At 38.4% G+C, this 23,027-nt stretch overlaps 1 protein-coding gene across 6 annotated transcripts in view; it reads right to left on the bottom strand.

The window, feature by feature from the left end:
* atf2 (activating transcription factor 2) overlaps positions 1–20,476 on the bottom strand; it is a 117,499-nt gene extending 97,023 nt beyond the window's left edge. For 3 of the 6 annotated variants that reach the window (XM_073047175.1, XM_073047180.1, XM_073047179.1), the window contains exons 1-2: positions 20,372–20,476; positions 11,291–11,330 (exon numbers count right to left, since the gene is read on the bottom strand). The gene's annotated coding sequence lies outside the window, so the exon portion shown is untranslated. Of the gene's footprint in view, positions 1–11,290; positions 11,331–13,740; positions 13,876–20,371 lie in introns of all 6 variants that reach the window. The other 3 variants (XM_073047176.1, XM_073047177.1, XM_073047178.1) reach the window with 3 other exon arrangements.
* Positions 20,477–23,027: the final 2,551 nt, after the last annotated feature.

The raw sequence follows: 23,027 nt of genomic DNA, 5'->3' as shown, positions 1-23,027 counted from the left end.
CACACCATGGTAGTGTAGTGGTTAGTGAGCGCTATTACAGCTTAGGGCAGAGTTCAGAGTTCAATTCCATCATCACCATGGAATGCATGTGTTTTCCCTGGGCTCTCTGATTTCCTCCCACAGTCCAAAGATGTACCTGGTAGGTTAATAGTTCATTGTAAATTATCCTGTGAATAGGTTAGGGTTAAATTGGGGTTGCCATGTTGGAGTGGCACAGTTCGAAGGGCTGGAAGGGCCTATTCTGTGCTGTATCACTAAATAAAAAATAAAATACACAAAATTTATGGTAAATGATGCCAATTTGTTCTTTTTTTTTAAAAGGCATAAATTGTCCTGATAATAAACAAACTTTACAATGGCCTGGTGCCATAACAGGTGCTACAGCTCTTTCAAAATCATGCTCATAACTAAACACAAGCCAGTAATAACAAAAAGTGGACAATTTGGGCACAAGGTCTGCGCATTAGAAAGATCTTACATTGAAGTTGAGAGGCTATCCAATAAAAGCATGATATCTGCTTTTGATCACTATAAACATAAATTTAGTTTTAACATTATTTTCAAATTTTAATTGGTTTTAATTTGTGTATCCAGGGAATCATTTACCACATTTAGACGGTCAAGTACTACGGGTGATATCAAAGAAAGTGCTGCCTGGATTGGTGTGCATGAACTGAAAACTAGAGAAGTCATTAAATTATACAGGAGTATTATATAGTCCATTGTAATAGTAAAGTTTAAAGTTCAACATACATATATGTTACCATATACAATCCTGAGATTTATTTTCTCGCAGGCACACTCAATAAATTCAATAAACCATAATAGAAGCAATGAAAGACTATATCAACAGAATAAGACTGTGCAAATACAAAAACAAAACAAAATAAATAAATATAATAATAAATAAATAAGCAATAAATATCAAGAATGTGAGATTAAAATGAGTTCATAGGTTGCAGGAACAGTTCAGTGATGGGGCAAGTGAACTCGAATGAAGTTACAGTGGCATGCAAACATCTGGGCACCCCTGGTCAAAATTTCTGTTACTATGAATAGCTAAGTGAGTAGAAGATGAACTGATTTCCAAAAGTCATAAAGTTAATGATGAAAAAACTCTTTTCAACATTTTAAGCAAGATTAGTGTATTATTTTTGTTTTGTACAATTTTAGAGTGGAAAAAGGAAAGGAGCACCATGCAAAAATTTGGGCACCCCAAGAGATTTGAGCTCTCAGATAACTTTTACTAAGGTCTCAGACCTTAATTAGCTTGATAGGGCTATGGTTTGTTCACAATCATCGTTAGGAAAGGCCAGGTTATGCAAATTTCTAAGCTTCATAAATACCTTGACTCCTCAAACCCTGTCCCAACGATCAGCAGCCATGGGTTCCTCTAAGCAGCTGCCTAGCACTCTAAAAATAAAAATAATTGATGCCCACAAAGCAGGAGAAGGCTATAAGAAGATAGCAAAGCATTTCCAGGTAGCCATTTCCTCAGTTCGTAATGTAATTAAGAAATGGCAGTTAACAGGAACGGTGGAGGTCAAGTTGAGGTGTAGAAGTCCAAGAAAACTTTCCAAGAGAACTGCTTGTAGGATTGCTAGAAAGGCAAATCAAAACCGCTGTTTGACTGCAAAAGACCTTCAGGAAGATTTAGCAGACTCTGGAGTGGTGGTGCAATGTTCTACTGTGCAGTGACACCTGCACAAATATGACCTTCATGGAAGAATCATCAGAAGAAAACCTTTTCTACATCCTCACCACAAAATTCAGCGTCAGAAGTTTGCAAACGAACATCTAAACAAGCCTGATGCATTTTGGAAACAAGTCCTGTGGACTGATGAAATTAAAATAGAACTTCTTGTCCACAATGAGCAAAGGCATGTTTGGAGAAAGAAGGGTGCAGAATTTCATAAAAAGAACATCTCTCCAACTGTTAAGCATGGGGTTGGACTGATCATGCTTTGGGCTTGTGCTACAGTCAGTGGCACAAGGAACATTACAGTAGTAGAGGGAAGAACAAATTCAATTAAATACCAGCAAATTCTAGAAGCAAACATCATACTGCCTGTAAAAAAAACCTGAAGATAAAAAGAGGATGGCTTCTACAACAGGATAATGACCCTAAATACACCTCAAAATCCACAATGGACTACCTCGAGGAGCAAGCTGAAGGTTTTGTCATGGACCTCACAGTCCCCCAACCTAAACATCATCGAAGATCTGTGGATAGATCTCAAAAGAGCAGTGCATGCAAGACAGCCCAAGAGTCTCACAGAACTAGAAGCCTTTTTCAAGGAAGAATGGGCGAAGATCTCCCAAACAAGAATTGAAAGACTCTTAGCCGGCCATATCCACTATTTAGTACATATCCATGACTAGCAAAGGGAGAAATCCTTAGCTTGTGTTAGTGAGCCTGTTAGGTTGTCCTCAATTTGTTAACATCCAAAGATTAGGCCATGTGCTAATTGCTCCACATTCTTAATACTCCAAGGTCTAAATCAGGGTTTCTCAGCCGGGAGGGGCTGAACACTAGGGTTCTGCAAGAGGCAGTGATTTAAAAAAAAACATTTTAAAAAAAACTTCACCCAATATGTGATGCTAGTGCTCGCAATGGTGGGTAGTGATTGAGCAGCCCTGTTAGCAATCTCATTAGAGGTCTCTCAGCCCAGAACGGCAGTGAGCAGTAGGAGCATGTTTATTTGGTGGAGTCCATTCTCAGTTTTTGACACGAGATAGGGTTGATAACTGGTGAGTGCTGTATTGCATGGAGGGGAGGACAGTAGGCTGATGAGGAGCGGGAAGTGCATTTACCAAGCATTGACTGGACTGGCCCACTTGGGCTGTGACGTCAGCACCTTCCTCCTGAATTACCTCCTCCAACTTTTCCTTACGTGCCACCAAATGACATATGGGAGCAATGAAACTCTACCAGTGTAGTAAAAATTGGAGGAAAATTTTTGTTCTAAGGAAGGAATTTTTACATGCCATGACTCAGCTGCTGGCCAGCTGCTTTGCTGTTGTTGTAAACATTGCAAAAGATGGATTGTGTAGGTTAGAAGTGAATTGTATTGTGAAGTTTTCAATTTTTTTGTGCTTTTCCTGTTTAGTTATTATTCTGATCTTATTTATATTTCATTAACCAGTGTTTTACAGGCGTGTCTGATGGTCCAATGCCTGATGGTACAATCTTTTGAGTTATTTCACTGCACTAGTGCAACAAAGGACACAAAAAAGTCCATCTTCACAATGAAAGCTGCTTATCATTGGGTTCTACTTGGACTGGTGATCCAAGTTGTCCTATTCCATTGTGCCTCGTCTGTGGCAGACAACTTACAAATACAGCAACAGCACCAGCAAAATTGAAATGACACTTAACTACAAATCTCAGCCACAACATGTAAAAGTGCTGATTATTTTAAATGGCCATTGGAATCTCAAAACAAACAGGGTAAAGCTCTTTTTTTTAAATAAATTCACAGTCAGTAAAAAGACTCAGGAAACAAGTTATTCCATAGCAGAACTTATTATCCAGAAAAGGAAACCTCACACAGTTGGCGAGAACCTAATAATGCCAGCATGTAAAATTATTATGGGTAAAATACAAGAAATTGAAAAGGTTTCACTCTCAAGCAGTACGATAAATCAACTTATTGATGACATGTCACAAGATGCTGAAGAGATTTGAGTGATAAACTGAAAAACAACAGCTTCTCTATCCAGGTTGATGAGTTAATGGATTTCATCAATAAATGTTGTGTTATAGTTGATGTAAGATTTGTAAATGATGGTGAAATTCAAGAAAACTATTTCTGCTGCAAAGAGCTGCCTGAAACAAAGGCCAAGATACATTTAATGTTTTGTCTTCATATATGGAAACAAAAGCTCTGTCTTGGAGAAACTATATTGCTTTGGCTTATGGTTTTTAGTAATGTTACTATTCAACATTGCCAATGAATTTTCATGCCGTAAATAACATTAAAATCAATTGACAACCTTTATTTAAATTAAATCTACCAAGCCTACCTTTGGAAAAAATAAATCCCATTTTGGCTTAAGCCAGTTATTTAACAGAAATTTATTATGTTTGCCTTATGAGTTTTTAAAATTTATGGAAGGGAAAGATTAATTTCAAGAAGGATAAACTCTTAACTACCTTTTTTTCCCCCCCAAGAAAAGTTAATTCATTCTCAACTCAAAAGAGCATTGATAATTATTTTTGGATTATTATATCTATAATTTACTGATCGTGCTAAAGTACTGTGAGCTGTAGATATAATACTATATTTATGCAGGGGTTCCCCAAGACCTGAAAATTATTCAAGGGTTTCTTCAGGGTAAAAAGTTTGAGAAAGGCTGGTCTAAATATTCATTCAGTCAGGTCTTGTGTTTTTAATTTCTTTCAATTTCCTCTCTGGATACTGGGTCATGGTTGGTTATATGATTGTACAGAGCTTTTGAAATAATTGAATGATGTCATTATATTTTTTGTGTTTTGCCCCATCAGGTTTCTCTGTGAGAAACCCTAAACGGCATTCAATTATTCATTCCTATCTGTAGCTTCCATCCTTGAGGCAACCATTTCCAAAATACTTAAATGAATTATAGCAGAAACAATGGCAATCTGCAGAATTTTTGCAGGTGTGTGTGAACAGAATACTTGGTTTTACAAATAGAGATTTAGAATACCAAAACAAGGATATTAAGGTAAATCTTAATAAAACACAGGTTAGGAATTAATGAAGCATTCAGGGTGCCACTGTTTAGGAAGAACATCAATCCTTAGAGGGAGCAAGCATATTTAATGTTAAAGGATGAATGTTATGTGGAGGAGCTGAAGACTGTAAAAAATTAAAATTCTCAATTAGTCTTAATATAAAGATAAGCGAGCAGTTGTGCAGCGACTTTGATGCCTCTGTCAGAGCTACACTACAGTTACAAACCCAAGCCCAAGATTCACATCAACTTATTGGTCCCTTTGACAATCATTTTGAATAGGTATATAACATTACTGAACACATTAAATAAAACAATCATTCTACAGCCTGTGCTCTCATTGTTTTTAGAATAAAATCTTCCATGTTAAATATGCAAAACAGTTTAACTTAAGAATTTAGAATTCCAGACAAATTTAAATACAAAAAGCAACTCAAAGTTCACATTTCTGATGTCCATGGACGGCTATCTCAACTACTAATGATATAACACAATGATTTCCCAGAATTTGATTCACCAATGATGTGTCCCAGATACTCAATGACAAGCCCTGGGTTTTTTTCAATCTAACACCAGGGTACAGGCAAGGGAGCTTACAGTAGTCTAAAGTCAGGCAAAATGACCCTGAGGATTCTCAATATGAGGTTTCATTGCTTCAAGTTGAAACAAGGCCAAGGAAGCCTTCTCTGTAGCTTGCCAATTCCTATCCTGTCAACTAACAATTTATAAAAGCAGAAGTACTTAGTGATTTCCATGCAGGCCTCCTCCTGAAATTCCCAAAACTGCCAAGCTTCAGCCAATTCAATTCATTACAAGTCAAATTAAAAGAGGGCCCCAATAAAATCATAGATTTAACACTTGAGACCCAATTTGCAAAATCTGCAAGTAGCATATGTATACCATTATGGGAAACCATAGAATATTCTGTTCTTAAAAGAAAATAATAAACACAACCTAATCAATTCCCCAAATATCTGAAAGATGTATTATGTATTTTGTGGATCAGGCAACATCTATGCAGAGAAACAGAATTAGCACTTCAGGTTGATGGCTTCAATCAGTGTAGGAGCCATGTATTATGCGCTGTGTGTTTATTATGGTAACTAGTCACATTAGTAAGAATGTGGTAAAAGTGGAGAGAATAAATCATGTATTCCTGTTTATTTTGTGGCAGTTTGTAGCTTGGGACCGCGGAGATCATATCTTTGGTGACTGCTGAGATAATGCTCAATAATACTTAATTGCATGTTTGCTAATTGGTAATAAAGGATCGGATTAGGGAATTCGACTCTTTGGAGCAATCATTGGAGCTCTGGGCAAGAATAACGATTTTGGATCAATTTTGCTGCTACAATCAGAATCAAACATCAGTAATGTGAGTTGTTAACACTACTTGCCCAGCCATTCATCTGGATTACCATAATATTTTCAGCATTTGCTCTTCTTATTTTAGATTTTCAGCATCTACAGTGTTCCAGTTGGTATTAGAATTACCACTCTACTTTCAAAGTACTGGAAGATAACATGACAGTCAAGCTCAATTTGGGCTTTGCCAGTAATATTTGACTCAAGGCTTCATTTCAACCATGGCTAAACAATGGTTTTCAGAATTTCAGAAGTGAGGAGTATATGACGACCTTTGACAGCCATGCTGCTTTTATGAATACTCTTTACTAGCTTGCCTTGCCAATGATCATGTTCCAAGAATAAATTAGAAACTATCATTAGAATTATTCATCCCTTGAATTTACTAGGACAATAATTTCCCTCCCTTCTTCACAAGCTGCTTAATCAGATACCACTTATCAACAGAAAACTGCCAACCCCTTTCCCCAAAGACATGCAGTAGATGTTATGATTTGGACATCAACTTCATCAATTTTGAAAATCTACATTAAGGTAAAAATTTGAAATTTTAAAATTCTTTACAGCATTGTCAAAGAAATTATGCAATAATATGAATGTAATTATCAATTATGCATTTTCTTTGTTTCAATTATTTGTTTGTCCTTTTCAAATTTACTCTAGAACAGGGATTCCCAACCTTTTTTATGCCATGGATCAATACCATTAAGCAAAGGGTCCATGGACCACAGACTGGGAACCCCTGATCTAGAATCTGTTTCATTTTAAACATTCAAGGCAATCACTCTCATTCTAGCTCTTCACAACAATCTCATTTAGGCAAGGAGGAAGATGCAAAAAGATTGACAAGGAATATAAACGTGGTAAATAGAACATAATGCAAATGTATCCAAAGTTACCCAATTTGGTTAGAATAAGATGAAAAACATTAGTATACTAGTGTTTATCTAATTTAATAGATTCATTGTACATAAATTACAAAAAAACTTATTAAATCAAAAGTGTTTTAACTTTATTTCAAACATAGAATAAAGTCATTATTCTGCAATCACAAAGTATCTTGGTGAGACTACATCTGGAGCACTACGTACATTTTTACAATTTTTGCCATAAAAGAGGTATTTGCCTTAAAGGGAGTGCAATAAGGATTTGCAAGACTGTTTTCTGGGATGAGGTGACTATACTGTACAGAGAGATTAAGCAAATTAACTCCATCATTTCAGATTCTGATTTATCACATGTACACTGACATATACGACGTTCTGGTGCAGTCACCAAGTGTCCCTACACATTCCAACGCCAGCATAGCATGCTCATAATGCTTGGCAGAACAACACAGAACACAACTAAAAGAACGACAAAGCAACAACAGCAAAACAAGTTCCCTTCCTGCCTCCCACCAACCCATGCACATACATATTCCTTTAACCCCAGGACAGGCCATCTTCTTCAGCCTTCAGCGAACTTGTAGATCGCAGATATTGAGCCTTCAACTTCCCCAGTGACCTTGCAGAGATTCACAGACTCAGAACTCTAACCATCAGACCTTGACGTCTAGACCTCTGATCAACCTTCAAGCTTCTACCTTTGGTATCAACCCAGAACTTTCTGATGACGATGAATGAAGACCCTAGATGAAGACCCGAAATCTAGTTCTCGAGCTCTGTCTTGCCGATGACAGGACACAAATAGTAGGTCTTGAACTTCAGACTTGCAATTCACATACCTGGGAGGTCACCTGCCCTCGTACTTCCTGCCACATGAAACTCCAATCCCGGAGTTCATTGCAATTCCAGCTGTTGTCCTCACTGGTCTGTGGGGCTGATATCCGACCACATCCACAACATTGACCTTTGAAACTCGTCATTTAATTCCCCCATATCCAGAAACCCTAACTTGATCCCTGACTCCCATGTTCCCCAAACCAAACTCATGAACCTAAACAAATTCTAAAAGACAGTCTGAGCTGCAACCTTGGAGACTACAGCTCGTGCCATCTTTTAGTTTTCAGAATTTAAAAAAAATTTGAATCTTCAGAAACCTCTGACAAGCACTCTGAAAACATAACCAGTAAATAGGTAAAGAAACAAGGATTAATAGATTCCTATTTCTTATGAGAAAACTAGGTATTAGTTTTGGATTCTGATTGGCACTCTACCATTAGCACACATAATTCTCTCTTAACTGCCTTCTATCTTCAACTACAATTACTTTTTAGGAACATACAATAGTCTGTTAGCCACTTCCAATAAAAAAAATTACAGGTTCAAATATTGTAAGTCTTACGTAAAGCAAGGTTTCCTGGTTACCCATTCAATTGCTGACTGTACTTTAAAAAAATGGGAATTGCACTTCTAAAATTGGAACAACACACACAAAATGCTGGTGGAACGCAGAAGGCCAGGAAGCATCTATAGAAAGAAGCACAGTCAATGTTTCGGGCTGAGACCCTTCGTCAGGACTAACTGGAAAAAAAAAGACAATAAGAGATTTGAAAGTAGGAGGGGGAGGGGGAGATCCGAAATGATAGAAGACAGGAGGGGGAGGAATGAAGCCAAGAGCTTGAAAGTTGATTGAAGAGAAAGTTGAAAGGAAAGGATCATGGGACGGGAGGCCTAGGGAGAAAGGGGGAGGGGAGCACCAGAGGGAGATGGAGAGCAGAGAGAGAGAAAAAAGAGAGGGGGGGGGGAGGGGAATAATAAATAAATAAATAGATAAGGGATGGGGTAAGAAGGGGAGGAGGGGCATTAATGGAAGTTAGAGAAATCAATGTTCATGCCATCAGGTTGGAGGCTACCCAGACAGAATACAAGAAAGGCTGGAAATTTTTTCAGCAGACAATAAGAATAAAGGAAGACCAAAGAAATTTAAAGAAAATAAATTCAGAATCCAGGTATGACAAAAATTATATAAAAAATAAAAGCACACGATTGGGCAGCAATGAGTGTTCTTTTAAATTTTCAGGATATAGGAGTTAGCAGCACATTTCAGTGGATTGAAGCATCTGTGGGAACTTCCTGAAATTACGCAACCTTGCTCTCAGAACACAAAAAACACACAATATGCTGGAGGAACTCAGCAGGCTGGGCAGCATCTATAGAAAAGAGTAAAGACGATATTTCAGGCCAAGACCCTTCATCAGGACCTGAAGGGTCTCAGCCCAAACTGTCGTCTATACTCTTTTCCATAGAGCAGCCCAACCTGCTGAGTTTATCCAATATTGTGTGCATTACTTGGGATTTCCAGCATCTACAGATTTTAATTTGTTTGCGCTCAGAACACAAAACACATTGGAGACAATCTGAAATTCCAAAGTGGAATTTTTTCACTTTGGAAACCAATTTTTTTGTGGCAGAATTATAGAAGGTAGTTTCCTTGCTGATATACAAGGTATGGACAGTGATAAGGGACAGTGTTATCATGCACTTTGTAGACCAGGGACACTAAATTGCAATATCTTTTCCATACTTTCAGATTGGATAGGAATCCAGATACAGTGGCATTGAAAACATAGGGATAATAGAAGAATATCAACAATTTCAAAGATAAATACCACATGCATTTAAGTCCTGACATAGCACTACATACTTTGCTGTTTCCCTTGGGCTAAATGCAGGGAATTTCCGAAAGAAATGAAGATGCTACAGAAAAAGAATTTTTACATCCAAATATGCAGCCAATGAAGTACGTTATGGTAAATGCCAAAGCAAAAAAGCCACAAATCACTGACATCTTTCCTCGAGTCACTCTCTGGCCATGATTTGATTTGCTATCAGTCTCAGTTCACTCTCAGTTTATCATTCATTTAGCTTTTGTTTGTGGAAATTTAGTTTATCCAAATTAGTTGACATATTTCTTATAACAAGGAGCACATTTTAATGAGAAAGTGAAAATCTTTACATACTTCTAAAAACCCTTCAGTTCCTTCTGTGCACCCACCCCGCTTGCAAATGTATTTTGGTTCTAATTTATCTTTTATAAAAACCTTGAGTGTGCAACAAAATAATAAATTAGATTTACCAAAGTGAATAAAGGAATTGGATATTAAGCACACGTAGATGAGAGGCTCAAGTTTTGGCTATATTTAATATTTCTCACAAAATATGGCAGAAGAAGTAAACATAACCTTGGAAAGCAGAAATACCCAGATTGTTATCAAAGAGGCTCCAGCATTTATATCAATATAAACCACCCTACAATATAAATCGCCAGTTTAAATAATAAAGACTTAATCCACTCCCTTTTATGGCAAATTTCCCAACAATATACATGACATGGGCAGTGATTGGAGAGGCTGGGTTTTTCTCCTACAGCAAAAAGAGGCCAAGGAGTAACTTGAAAAAAAAGAGACAGGAAAGGAATGATATAAAATTAAAAACTCACAACTAATAATTTATTAATGATTATTTTTATCTTCCTTGCCATTCCCTAAAGTCCAAGATTCCATGTCTTTTTTGGGCAAAAAAGCTTTTCAATGAAATGCAATCATTAATTACTTAGGCCATGCACAACTGCCCAACTCCTGCAATTCTTGTGCTCCAACATCATTTTGAAAATGATCACTATGTTGACTGTTATTCTTATCAAAATTTAACATTTCATTTTTTTGTGTATTAAGCTCCATCAACTTATGTCTGCTATCTAAACAGTCTAACATCTTAATTGAAAAAAAAATTAAATTCTACCCAGTCCTGGCTTCAAAGGAGCAATAGTACAAATATTAACCACTAAGGGTAGGAGTAGGATGCGGTTGGGTGTGAGTACTTCCCTGCAGAATAAAGGAAAACACCACTACTAAAAGTTTTGTGCGCATGATGTTATTTCCCAATTAGTCTCATACCATATTCTTTATTTTCAAAATTCAATCCAATTACCATTTGTAGAACACTCCATGATAGTATTTCAAATGGACACATTTCTGTTTTTTCCTCCTCATTCTAGATCTGACAATTTCACATTTAGTTCACAAATTCAATACCCAGATGAGACAAACAAGATACAAATCAATGGCAAGAATTTACAATAATGGCCCAGGTGAACAATATAACTCCAGTTTGTTAAAAAGCTTAAGGCTAGATTTCTATAAGAAGATGGCCCTCCCAGGACAAACATCACATTTCAAAGGAGTTTTGCACACTTTCACAGATTTGTTCGATTTCACTGAGTATTTCCCGTCTTTTTAAGTGAATACTAGATATTATATTTTTACCTTTATAGAGTACCAGATGGTTGAAGAATCAACATGATAGCTGAAAGAAAATGGGAAATATTTCAGTGATTTGACTGACATGCTTTGCTGCATCTGTCAATTCCAAACTGCTTTTGAAAACATTGAAGTAATTTGTTTGTCTTGATGTTTTTCATCAATTCACCTAAGCTAACTTAACAAAGCATAACTCTTAAGAGTCAACTTTATGCACTTGTGGAACTTTAAATATTTGTTTACTTTATTCATTTATGGGATACAGTCATCACTAGTTCTTATTATCCACACCTAATTACTCTGAAATGAAGAGACACTAAGAGTCAACCACAATGGTGGGCCTAGGATCACAAATATACCAGACCAGGCAAGGATAACTAATTTCTTTTCCAGTGAACCAGGCAGCTCTTAACAACCATCAGTAGTTTACTGCTGTTGATACAGTTTTTACACTCTCCCCCCACCCAGCCAAACTTCAGGACTGACTCAACCATTCGAATTCAAATTCTCCAGCTGGTATAGTGGGATTCAGATCTAGGGTTCAGAACTCAGACTTCTTGTCCAATAATTTAAACCACTTTTCCACCACATCTACAAATCTGTATATATCATAATCTAACAGATATTTGATGTGAGATTTGTATGTTATAGGGTATCACTGAGCATATATTGCTGTCATCATATTATCTGTATATAGCAAATGGCATTTGCATGGATTGTGCAGGACACAGATCAACAATTGAACAGTCAAGCAAGAAATGCAACACAAGAATTACATTATAACAGAGTAGTTTTGCAAATTAGAGCTAGAATGGATATAAAATGAGATGCAAGATACAAGTCAAAACAGGCAGTATTGTCTTATTTTACATTGGATGTTGGTGGAGACAAGAACTTGGACTTTGGTGGAGATATATCCTGACACAAGAATCATTAGCAAAAGCATTTTCTAAGCCTGAGTCAAGGATTACTTAAATTGTAACTTCTTTTTTGTTCTACTAATATTGAGTATTTGCTATTGGTGTATAATGAAAAGACTATGAATTTAAGTAAATCTGTTCTTTTCCATTGCCAGACCACCATTCTCAGTGTAAGATACCTATGAATGACATCGCCCTTACGGTTTCCTTCAATCACCCAATCATCTTCAAATTCTGCCCTCACATACTAGCCATTGTACAATATGCTCCATCTACTATGACCCTCTGCATTCTGTGGGCAAACCAATTCTGGATCCACACAGCCATACTTCCCAGGATCCAATGCCCCCTTCCTTTTTGAATGAGTCTACCTTGGGAACCTTGTCAATCACATGACTAAAATCTATACACGATATCCATCACTCTACCTTTGATTTGTTTTGTCACTTCCTTGAAGTCAGTCAGGATGCGAGGCATGTACTACCCCTCAGAAAACACCACTGACTATCCCCAACTGGTCTATGCTATTCCAAGTACTCATAAATCCTATGTTATGAGTGATGAACAGACCTGATGGTCAATGGTGTGCAGAGTTAACCATTCCCAACCCCCCTCCTGAGAACTACGAACTATTGCTGTTGCTATGCTGCTCATGAGAGAGAGAGATGAAACACAGGCAAGGACATCTGTTACAGATAAGAGGGGGAGAGAGAAAGTTGATTTACTGTATTTTGACTCTTCCTGGATTATTTACCCTCCACTACAAGGACTTTACTTTGCTCGTTAACATTCCTCAGGAGATAGCAGGAGTGGTCTGATTTGATGGACACGGTCATTCAGAGTTGATGGATAGCTGAGACCCCGTGAGTGGGGATAAAAGACAGGTCTGGAGAGACACCCTTCAGACACACCAGTGGACACTGATTGAGTGTTGGGAACCCACAGAAAGGTGGGGGCTTCGGAGACCGAACCAGGAGATCGGTCAGTAAAGCTCACAGTGTTACAGCAGGGCCGGTGGGGACTTGTGTGTGTGTCCACTCATGCCAGAGTGACGAGTCCACCACAGAAGAACGGTCTAGCTGAAGACCAGAGGGGTCATAACTGAATGACCACAACGATACGACGGATTAAGAAAGCCACAAAAGGTTTGCCTGCCGCAGCTGTTGCTGTTACATCTCGCTCGCTCTCTCTCCAACGATTTCAATACAACAACCATAACTACATCAGCATTTATGAACTGAACTCTATACTTTCCTATGACAATTCATTTACCCCTAGACATCGATAGAGCTTGTTTATTATTGCTTATTATTATTCCTACACTTTTAGGTTTATTACTGCTAACTTGTTTTATATGTATATTTGCATTTTTGATATTGTATTGTGTAGTTTACTACTAAACACCTTTAGTTTGGTATCACCAGACTCCAACGGATTCTTCTTTCTCTGCTGGTCAGACACCCAGTTACGGGGTACGTAACACCTATCTCTGAGAACCCTCTCCAATACTTAGCCCACCACTGATGTAAGACTCACTTGTCTATAATCCCTAGGATTGTCCTTTAAACTGTATTACCAGTTTTGTTTGTAGGTTATTCCTTTGTTCAAGAAAGTTAATTTCCCCAAGAATCGAACAACATTTGTGACATGTTTGCCCCATCTCCAAAACCCCTACAGAGTAAAAGAGAAATGCATAAATGTTTTGGTACAGAATTTTATAAAAGTATATACCTTCTTACGCACACTAAATTATATACTTAACTGTAATTCTCTTGTACTCACTAGATATTATGCAGATTTAAAGAATGTTAAAGTACAAGACTCAGCTATTAAGTAGACAAAATAATTAACCTTTTCCAATTTCTCTCAAAGCATTGGTTCTTTGAGTTGTTTCACAGCTCCAGTACACTATTCGTTCATTCCAGCTGTTATTCAGCTGTGAATATCAACATATATGGAGACCAATTGTATTTTTTTTTAATCATAAATGATACCAAATAACAATAAAACTTAAGAAGTAGAATTGAAACATCCTTAATTTGCATAGCTTTTTATCTTTTAGATAACCACATGGTAGAGTCCAATCCATCCACTAAGGTTACTAACATCTTCTCACAGTCCTATTTCATTAATTGGATGTTCCATTCAGGTATCTGATCTCACCAATCTCCATTCCTCACTGGAGTAAAATTGAATGACAGGTCATTACATGTTGCAACCCATGTCTATGTTGGGGGAAATCAGTTTTGGAAATAGGCTACAACTTTAAATTCCTGGGTAATAGCATACTGAATAACCTGTCCTGGACTCAGCACATAGATGCAATTGTAAGGAAAGCACGGCAACATCTTTACTTTATTTAGAGGTTAAGCTTGTCACAAAATACCCAGTTGAGAGTATTCTGACAGGTTTCATCATGGTCTGTTACAGCAATACGAATGCTCAGAACACAAGCAGCTGCAGAGTAGTGAACCTCGCCCAATACATTACAGTAACATCTCTCCCCACCAATGGTTAGTATCCACAGAAGGTGCTGCCTCAAGAAGGCAACATCCATCACTAAAGATCCCCATCATTTGAGCCATGCCATTTTCTCACAACTACTGTCAAACAAGAGGTATAGAACCCTGAAGTCCCACACCTCCAGGTTCAAGAACAGCTACATCCCTTCAATGATTTGGTTCTTAAGCCAACTGGCAAAACCCTGAACCATTACAGCTTAACAATACTATGATCACATTGTACTAAAATTGACTTTTTTTGTTGTGTAATTATGTTTTTTCTTGAAAAAATATGCACTGTATGTTTAATTCTGTTTACTTGTGAATGTTGCTTTAATGATGCTATGTGCCTATGATGCTGCTGTAAGCTTTTTAATTACACCTGTGCATTCACGAACTTATGCAAATAACATTCAGCCTATAGCCCTCTAACCTCTTCCCCTCCATATACCTATCCAAATGTCTCTCAAATGTTACAATGGTACCCACTCTAATAACTTGCTCTGGCAGCCCATATCCAGGTACTCACTGCCCTCTGTGTAAAGTTGCCTCTTCTAAACCTCTCCCCTTTTATCTTGTACATGAGCCTTCTAACTTTGCCCTCCCCCTCCAAACCCTGGGAATGAGACCTCTGACTGTTCATCTTACCCATACCCTTCATGATTTTATAAACTCCCATGAGCCCACCCTTCATTTTCCTACGCTCCAAGGAATAAAGATAAAGGAGGGCCAACCTTCCCCTAGAACCAAGGCCCTCTAGTCCAGGCAGCATCCTCGTAAATTCCATCAGCACCCTTTCCACTTAATAATGTCTTTCCTCTCGCAAGGTGAGCAAAAACCATACGCAACACTTCAAATGTGTCTTCACCAATGACTTCTATAATGGCAACAGATGCCCCTGCTCCTAAACTTTATGCCCTGACTGAAGGTTAGTATGCTAAACACCTCCCACATAGCTACAATGCACTTGCCATTTCTCAGCCTATCTCCCTAACTGATCAAGATTTCTTTGCAATTCACTGTAATTTCACTAACAACAAGACACCCTAATATATATTCAATGACCACTTTATTAGGCACACTTGTATACCTGCTTGTTAATGTAAATATCTAATCAGCCAATCATGTGGTAGCAATTCAATACAAAAAACATGCAGACATGGTCAAGAGGTTCAGTTGCTGTTCAGTCCAAACATCAGATTGAGGAAGAAATGTGAACTAAGTGACTTTGACTATGGAATGATTGTTAGTGACAGACAGGGCAGTTACAGTATCTCAGAAACTACCAATCTTCTGGGATTTTTTTAAATACAGTCTCTAAAGTTTAAACAACCAGTGAGCAGCAGTTCTATGAGAGAAAACACCTTGTTAATATGAAATGTCAGAGGAGAATGGCGAGACTAGTTTGAGCTAACAAAAAGGTGACAGTAACCCAAATAACCATACATTACAATGGTGGTGTGCAGAAGAGCTTTTCCAAACACACAACACATCAAACTCTGAAGTGGATGGACTACAATAGCAGACAGCATACCAGGTTCCACTCCTGTCAGCTAAGAACAAGAAACTGAGGCTACACAGTGGGCACAGGCTCACCAAAACTGGATAGATTAAGATTGGAAAAACATCATCTGGTCTGAAAAAACTTGATTTCTGTTGCGACATGCAGATAGTTGGGTCAGAATCTGGCATAAACAATGCAAATTCATGGATCCATCCTGCCTTGTGTCAACGTCCAGGCTGCTGGTGGTGTAATGGTGTGGGAATATTTTTTTGGCATTCCTTAGAATCTCCAAGGAATGCTTCCAGCACCTTGTTGAATCCATTGCCATGAAGAATTCAGGCTATTCTGAATGTGTTTTCCTACAAACTTGCTTGTTCAAGATCTGCATATACAAGGCCTTTGTTTGCTGGGAATTTTGGGAGCTGGTAAAACAATGGTCAACAATGTCACCAACTGTAAGTAGAACTAAGCATATATTTTTAGCAAAAGATAAATTTTCTAGCATTCCTGTTGCCCAGACCAACATGAAAATCAATCAAAAAGCAAAAACATGCTGAATTCTGAAATAGAAACAGAAAATGATGAAAATATTCAGGAAGTCAGTGTTGAAGAATGAAACAGTTAACAATTCAGTTCACTGACTTATGAAAAAAGTTAATTTTCATTAAAAGTTAAATATCTGAAGAATGTCCCAGATCTACTAATACCTTCTGCATTTAGGAATCCCTGCGGGATCCATTAAATGTGTACTCAAAGACACAAGATGTCAAAAGTACCACCTCAAAACATAAACAAGTTTTATACATGCAAAAGCACATTAAAAATATGGCAGATGTAAGGGAAAACAATGGAACAATGGGGTGGCGGAGGACCAGGGGGAGAGGTTTGGTGGGGGGGGGGGGGGGAGAAATCGATGTCCATGCCATCAGGTTAAAGACTACCAGGGTAGAGCACAAGGTGATATTCCCCTAATCTGCATCTGGCCTCAACTTGACAGTAGAGGAAATTGCATCAGTCATTATTAGTTTGGGAATGGGAAGTGGAAACAGGGCAAAGATGCTTGATGAAGTCATCCCTCAATCTGTGCTCGTTCTCACTGATATAGAGGAGGCTGCACTGGAGCATCAGATGAAGTAAATGTTACCGATGGATTCACAAATGAAAGACTGTCTAAATGGGGAAAGACCATTTTGGGGACTGATTGGGGACCAGGGAGGAGGTGCAGGGGCAGGAGTAACACCTAACACAGTTTCAGGTCTAAGTGCCTGGAGGGAGAAATTGGTGGAAGGGATGAGCAGACAAATGAGTCATGGAGAGTGTACCCCTGCAGAAAGTGCAGATAAGGAAGAGCAAGATATGCTTAGGGATGGATTCAAGTTCGAAATAACAGAAGTCGTGGAGAATAATATGTGGGTACAGAGGCCTGAGGAACAGTGGGTGAAGACAAGGGGAATTCTATCCCTGTTATGCCTGGATACAAAGGACACTGAAGGTGGCTTGAAATGGAAAGTGATTCCAATGAGGCCCCCATACCCCTTCTCTTACCCCTTCCCTGCCTTCTCAATCTGCCCATCACTCACACATTACTCCAGCCAGTTCCTCTCCTCACCTTCTTCCCTTTATTTGATGATCCACTGTCCTCTTCTGTGGGATTTCATCCTCTACAGCCCTCTGTCACTTTCACATATCATTTCCAAGCTTCTTACCTCATTCCTACCTCCCACAACTGCTTATCTTCCCCTTCCTGCCTGGATTCACCTATTACCAACTAGCACTTGGCCCATCTTCACCCCCAAACCACTTATACTGGCTCCACTTCCTTTCCAGTTCAAAGAAGAGTCCTCAACCCAAAACATCCACTGTCTATTTCCCTCCATAGATGCTGTCTGAGGCACCCAGTTCCTCTAGCATTTTGTGTGTCACTGCAGATTTTCAGCATCTGCAGTGTTTCTGGTCTCCTGATATACACAACCTTCTCCTTAACCTATCCATTCCCAATTTAAGAATTTTTCCTATTTTGGATTATTCCTAATTCAATATAGTAAAGTGATGCAAGCTGTTGCAAATACCAAAAGTGTCAAGAATAATTGGCACAACAAATGCATTTAATTGGTCATTTTAACTGCACTTAACTGCACAAAACAATCAGCATATAGATTTTAATAGCTGCAGAAAACACACATCTTGTATTTAATATATCTTTTGCCAACTATTAAGCTTATAGTTTGAAAATAATTTAAGAAACAGTAATTTAAAACAGTAATTAGAATTTGGAAGAATGTAGAAGGTTAATTAGCACTTTGTGTTTTCAGGTTAGTCATGGGAACTGATAGAGTATTGAGGAACAATTTTTGTTGAGATTAGTGAACATAATCTAAATATGCAAGCCTTTCATATCTGAAATTAGGAAACATTTCAAAATATTAAGTGTGATACAAATGTTTAAACTTTCTTCTGCAAATATTACTTGAGTCAATTGTTAATTTAAAATCTAAGTCTATTTCATGTTTGCTAACGAAAAGTAGGAAAGGTTATAGGTTCAATGCAGGCCAGTGGAATTGGGTTATGGGTCAGCAATGATCTCAATGAACGTACTCTATCGTATAGGAGTAAAGTCATAAGAAAGCAAGCATTCTGGTTAATTATCCATCAGTAAATCACTATGGGTTTTTAACAAAATTTAACATTTTGCTTTTCAAAATGTACCACCACTATATGGTCTCTTTTCTGTCTCCCTTTGTTTCCTTTCCATCACCATATGTGATTTATCAAGTAATTCTCCTTTAAAGCAAGAGATTTCCTGGGTTTTTCTTTCTCCCATTTCAACCTTCAAAACTTCCATTTGTTAGTCCAACCCAATAGTTGGATTTTAAAATATACATTATATTTTCCTTTAGATACTGCATTTGGTGCTTGCATCCAGTCCTCTTGTTATATTATGATCTCCTCAAAGGCAGCAAAAATATTTTTAATTCTTCAAAACTCTCATGATCTCCAGTAGTTATAATTTAGAGTTAAAGGATCATTGCACCTAATGTCTTAAGCTATTGTCCTTGTCTTTTCATAAATATTATTAAATTCCACTACCTATTTAGAACTTAAACTGCAGTTTCTATATTGTTGCACCAACAAATTTACTTCTTTTCATAAGTGCTTTTCTCTTCAAAGCAGAAAGCAAGTTCACATATATATATATATAAAATCAGACTCCAATATTGTTCCTATATTCAGAGAATTTTTATGACCTCTCCTACACACTCTTTACTTTGTATTATGTTACTTGCTCATTGTTGTGCCAAAGTGCTTTTCCTTGCTTAATTCCAAATATGTTCCTTACTTCTCTTCTATTTCACTGCTTCCTCTTCATAATCATTCTTCTGCAGTTGGCCTTTTTTAACAAATGGAATCCCCTGCATTTGCTTCCTTCTACTATTTACATAATTTTAGATACTACACTAGGCATCACAACGTACCTTTTCCCTAGTCTTCTTTAAGTCTAGCCTATAAAAAATCTCAGCAATAAAACATTTAGTTTACAGAATGAAATATCTCCACGTTAAAAATACACTTCATGAAGCAAGAAATACATACCAGGGGCCCTACTGTTTTCCTCATGTACCCAATCTAACTATATGATTATCAGCAATCATTTCGTTTTGAGCGGAGCAGTTAAGCACGATAATAAACTTAGATGTAACCTAAAAGGCTATAACATCACTGGGTAGGCTGCTGTAGAGTGATACTGAAGAGGGGTACTAGCTGCCTGTTGTGAAATGGGGTATAGGCCAGATTGTCAATATCGTAGACCATTCAACTCATACAAACGTGTCCGCCACGATCAAAAATCAGACCAAGGTCACTCCCTGCTGATTAAAACTGGGTACTTAGAAATTGTGTGCAACACTTGATTCGCAGAATGGAATGAGCTCGATCACGAACCCGATGCAGTTGAGAGCATCACGATCCCACCCCAGGACACGACGGCCGGGGAGCGTCGCCATATTAACGAATAAGGTCTGCGAACACACCCACCCGCAAAACACCCGAGCGCCACCGACACGACCGCCACCTGAATTAATCCCCAAAATAAACGGCATTCCGATCATTTCCGCCAGCAGTACAAGCCATCACAATCTCCGTTTAACGTTGTTTACAAACTTACCACAGGGGCTAATTCCCACTCACTACCAGTCGTGCGAGATCGGGCCAGAAATCGCGAGGCTCGGGGCCCTGCGTCACGGAGGCCACGTGACGGCGGCAGCGGCCGGAGCCTCTGCGCAAACTCCGCTCTTGCTGTGTTTTAAGTGTCGGCCCCACTATTTCAAGCTAAGGTGCATTACAGTCCGTGCGCGGAAAGCAGAGGTGGAGACGGAAATTCAACACGAATTGATGTATTAATATAATGTACTAATTCGCGCCGGCCTTAAGTAGCACTCTCTGTGGGGAACCTGGCGAGAAAGTGCATCAGCGGAGCGGATACAGCAGTCGGGAGTAGGCAGCTTGCTGAGGGATAGGTTAACATTTGTTTTGTGTGTGTGTGATTTGGGAAAAGTAGTAACAGACGAAAGGAAGGAAGTTGAGATCGGCACTCACGGGAATAAAATTTTCGATCACCTTGCATATGGGTCGGGAAGTTGAGTGGTCTGCAGGGTCACTTCAGTGGGAAAAGAGAAATGAAGGGTGCGTTTAAAATGATGGCAGTTATGAATTTTGGAGTGTTCTGATTTCAAAAGACATTCTTCCTTGGAAGAACTCAACTGGTCAAGCAGCGTCTATCAAGGGTTTCGATTCGAGACCCTGCAGCACAATCCAGGTGCTTGACATACCGAGTTCCACAAGTGTTTTTTCCCCCACTCGGTATTCACGCACCTGCAGTCTCTGTCTTCATTATCTTATCTGATAGGTGAGACTCAATTTTGCGGTGATACTTCAGTTTACTGGTTTAGTCCAGTTACACTAAACCAAGAGACACCTTTCAGAATCAATTATTTTCTTCTACTCTGTGCTGATTGATTTGTTGGAGTAGGCATTACTCTGCCCAAATTTATGTTTTGACAGGCAAAATGTAAATTGACCCTTGGCCAAAGGAACTTTCTGAACCTTTTCCCTTTTAACTCAGCTCCACATTTGAAGTGACATCAACCTGCTTTCCTTTGCAGTTCGATCCAAACTATTTGGAATACAGTGTTCAATTCTGGCCGCTACATTGCAGTAAGGATGTGGATACTTTGGAGGGAGAAGAGGGTCACCAGGATGTTGCCTAGATTAGAAAGTATCAGATATTAAATGGACATACTTGGATTGTTTTCTTTGGAGGTAGGAGGCTGAGGGGCAAACTGATAGAACTACAGTATGTAAAATTGAGGTGCATGGATAGGATGGATGGTGAATCTCTTTAACAGGACAAAAATGTAAAATACAAGAAGGCATAAGTTTAAGATGGAAAGAGCAAATTGTGATGGAGATGTGGGGCTTTTTTCTAAAAACAAAGCAGGATTGTAGGTGTCCAGAACACACTACCAGGATAAGTGGTAGAAACAGATAAGATAGCATTGTTTAAGCAGCATTTAGACAAATATGTGAACAGGCAATACAGGGATATGGAGTGAGTTTAGATTGGCATTGTGAGCTGAAGGGTTTATTCCTGTGCTCTCTTGTTCTATCTGACATGTTATCCATTTCTGGTGACTTCTGATTACTTCTTCTTTTTGGTATAGTTTTTATTTCTTGATGCTTTTTGGGTACTTGAGCACAAACCCTATAAGACACTCCACCTTTCTCACAGCTATTTTTGAACATCTATGGAAAATCCATCTTCTTGATTTTTGCATTAAATTTAGTTTCTAATGGTTGAAACCTTTCCTCCTCCCCTTGCATAAGATCTTAAAATAACAATCTGTACAGATAAAACAAAAGAGGAAGTTGAAAGCTGGTAAGTAATTTGCACTGTACGGTATTTTTAAATGCAAAGCCGTGGAAATTTAAGAATGGTGGTCCTAATACTATTCTCTAAGGTCTAACAATCTTACATAGAACATAGAATAGTACAGGCTATTCAGCCCACAATGTTGTGCTGACCCTTAAACCCTTCCTCTCATATAACCCCCCACCTTAAATTCCTCCATATACCCGTCTAGTATTCTCTTAAATTTCACTAGTGTATCTGCCTCCACCACTGACTCAGGCAGTGCATTCCACGCACCAACCATTCTGAGTAAAGAACCTTCCTCTAATATCCCCTTTGAACTTCCCACCCCTTACCTTAAAGCCATGTCCTCTTGTACTGAGCAGTGGTGCCCCGCGGAAGAGGCGCTGGCTGTCCACTCTGTCTATTCCTCTTCATATCTTATACACATCTATCATGTCTCCTCTCATCCTCCTTCTCTCCAAAGAGTAAAGCCCTAGCTCCCTTAATCTCTGATCATAATGCATACTCTCTAAACCATGCAGCATCCTGGTAAATCTTCTCTGTACCCTTTCCAATGCTTCCACATTCCTTGACTTATTAACACTAACACCCCATAAGCTTTCTTAACTACCCTATCTTCATTCATGCAGTGAGCTTTTGTAAGTGCCTCACCTTCCAAATGTTTTTAGATTAGATTAGATTCAACTTTATTGTCATTGTGCCAAGTACAGATACAAAATAACTGTGAATGAACACCTTAGTTCACTACAGTCCACCTGGAATCTCACTTCTTCAAAACAAAGAAATTCAGAGTCTCATTTTAAATCTACACTAACAATCATTGTACCTTCAATTTGCTTCATTAAAGAATGCTGAACACACACACACACAGAATGCTGGAGGAACTCAG

The sequence above is a fragment of the Hemitrygon akajei genome, chromosome 5 (assembly GCF_048418815.1).
Source record: "Hemitrygon akajei chromosome 5, sHemAka1.3, whole genome shotgun sequence".
Classification (NCBI taxonomy): domain Eukaryota; kingdom Metazoa; phylum Chordata; class Chondrichthyes; order Myliobatiformes; family Dasyatidae; genus Hemitrygon; species Hemitrygon akajei.
The sequence above is the reverse complement of the archived record's forward strand: the minus strand, read 5'-3'. Positions and strand labels throughout refer to the sequence as shown.